The sequence below is a fragment of the Rosa rugosa genome, chromosome 3, assembly GCF_958449725.1.
Source record: "Rosa rugosa chromosome 3, drRosRugo1.1, whole genome shotgun sequence".
NCBI classification, from domain to species: Eukaryota; Viridiplantae; Streptophyta; class Magnoliopsida; order Rosales; family Rosaceae; genus Rosa; species Rosa rugosa.
The window spans coordinates 24,664,610-24,667,205 of NC_084822.1; the positions used below are offsets into that span (position 1 = coordinate 24,664,610).

The window sequence follows — 2,596 nt, forward strand, 5'->3', positions numbered from 1 at the left end:
AACAAAAGCTACAACATTTGATTACAAATTTGGAGGCTTTGTACCTTTACTCGTTTTCAACTGCCAAACTTTGGAGGCTTGATACCTTGAACCAATTTTTAGATCCCATATTTGATGGTAAGAGGTCATGTCCAATTTACCAAAACGTTCCCTGATAGTTGATGAAATCACCACCATCAGTATTAAGCAGACAAACCATTAGTCCAGTTTGAACATGAAAAAAAACAAACACAGGGAGGCATAGTGTTCTGTTTGATAAAGTTTGCCATCACTGATTAATCAACGAATATGAACATGAAGAAGAAAAATGCATTTAACATGAAGTGGAGCAGCTAACACTCAAAAAAGGCCTCATCAATCTATTTACCCTAAACAAAAATAAACAAAAGGTTCTTTTGACTTCATCAAATAAATTAGATGAACATACGGCATTGTCAAAAGGTAAGCCACCAAATTAAAGGGCACTAATAGAACTTGCCTTTCATTTGGTACTTGTACGTATATGCAACAATATATATTATGAGGACAGTTGAAACCTTTTCCCGCAGTTGGGGCATACATATTCCTGATCTGTGTTCTTGTCCTCCAATTCATCTTTTATTTAGTCCTCATACGATGCAGTCTGTACCTTACTATATCATATATCTGAAACAAATTCTTGTGTAAGGGCTTTTCCAAAATATAGAAGCTAATATTTTATCAAGATCTGGTAAATTAAATAATTAAAATAACTTGCATTTCTGGTAGAGAAGGGAAATAATATCTTGTCCCTTACTTACCAAAAAAAGAAAAAATTGAAAAAAGAATCTTGCCTACACTAACCAATTCACTTATCATTCAGAGTTATCAGGCAAATGCTTTATTTGTTTGCAATTGTCAAACTAAACTACAACATAATTATAAACATGCAAATACAGAGCCATCAGGAAGAAGCAAAGAGCATACCAGAGGCAGCAGCTCCGCAAACTACTCCCCATAACAATGGAGGCCAAGTAACAGGCTTAGTCAGCTGAAGACGAATCTTCCATTGGTCAGCTGAAAACAAATACAGGACCCTAAATTAACTACACATAAGAAATCCCAAAAAGAATTTCAATCAGAAAAATTGAGAGAAAAAAAAAACTACATCATATTCCCACAAAAGAATTTCAATCAGAAAAATTGAGAGAAAAAAAACTACATCAGATTCCCACAAATACCAACCTGATCATCAGTGAAAACATCAAAGACTAACATCATATAAATTTATCTCCTGAAAAAGAAATTTATGTTCCCTTTCTCACAGAAATATGTACCTCTTTTCCATCTTGTCCCAGTGTGTCTAAATTTGCTGTTGATATACAGATCTGCTTCATGCCCTGTCAGAGCAAACTACATGCAAATCAGGCAAAAAACCACACCCAAAAGAAAAAGAAAAAATCATTACACTCTTAATCAGGTAGAATAGAAAAAATCATTACATTCAATTTAGATAAGCAGGAGCCAACAGAAACTTTGGATAATGAGCTGAAGAAAAAGAAAATAAAATATATTGCAAATCATCTGGGAACTGATAGTGATTCAGTGTTGTAGAGAAAGCAACAAAGAACCTCTGTTTTTTTTTTTTCAGTATGAAGAACCCTAATCTGAAGTCGAGATAGTGGAGAAAGGAGAATTACACGCCTCTTGAAGTTTGAAAATTGGAAATCGAAGAAAACAGAGGGTTAGGGTTTGCAACTCAGAGAATCACAGAGAGGGAAGTGAAATGAGGGAGGGGAAGTGTGGAAGTTTTTTAGCTGAAAACTCTCTAAGGCCAAAGTGAGAGTGAGAGATGGAAGGCTCGGGATTTTGCTCGAAGTGAAGAAAAGCTCGGGTTTTGCTCTTAGACTTGAAAAATGGCTAATATGGTTGTGTGTGTGTAATGGTGCCCTCGAGTTGTATAAGGCAACACGCATTAATTTTTTTTTTTTTAATTACTCAGACAACATATAGAGTTATATATGTTGTCTGAAGTGTAGCAAAGTTGAGGGAACAAAGATGTAAATTTCCCGCTTGTGCAATCAAAATTTCAGTTTTGGCGCTGAAGCTAGGCATTTCTCAATCTCACAACAGAAATAGTTTATTATGTTGTAGGAACTTGCAAGCATGACAAACCATTGAAGCCAAATTTGCTCGTTTTGGGGAGAGAATGAATGCCATTTTGGAGACTTCTCCAAATTTTGCCACTCACTTGCACAACGACACATTAAAAACCATTGTATGACGATTTACAAGTATACTCCTACAACACACGTAACTAAACTGTTGTACAATTTAGTGGTATCTAGGGTAGAATTCGGAACCAAATTTGAGTCCACCTAGGAGGGAAATCTGCCGCATTTTTTTTTTGATTCACACAACAGATTATTCTTGTAACCGTTGTGCAATGACCTTCTAGACAAAAACTTCAGAAGTTTAACCACCTTATACAACGTAAGTTTAGTAAACATGTTGTCTGATTCACTTTCCTTCATCACACATCACTTTTTGTTTTTTTCGTTGTGCAAAAAGTGTAGTGTGTTAAGGTTTTTGGTGTAGTGAGAATTGTGGTTCCCATGACTAGTATATCACAATTTTA

At 35.3% G+C, this 2,596-nt stretch overlaps 1 long non-coding RNA gene across 2 annotated transcripts; it reads right to left on the minus strand.

The window, feature by feature from the left end:
* Window positions 1-339: 339 nt before the first annotated feature.
* On the minus strand, window positions 340-1,414 carry LOC133740133 (uncharacterized). Of its 2 annotated transcripts, none has more exons than XR_009861034.1 (3): window positions 1,296-1,414; window positions 946-1,035; window positions 340-645 (listed from the first exon to the last, which is right to left on the minus strand). It is a non-coding gene; the product is annotated as an uncharacterized LOC133740133 (long non-coding RNA). The 2 variants fall into 2 exon arrangements; XR_009861035.1 differs by having other exon boundaries at window positions 1,204-1,330.
* Between the last annotated feature and the right edge of the window lie 1,182 nt (window positions 1,415-2,596).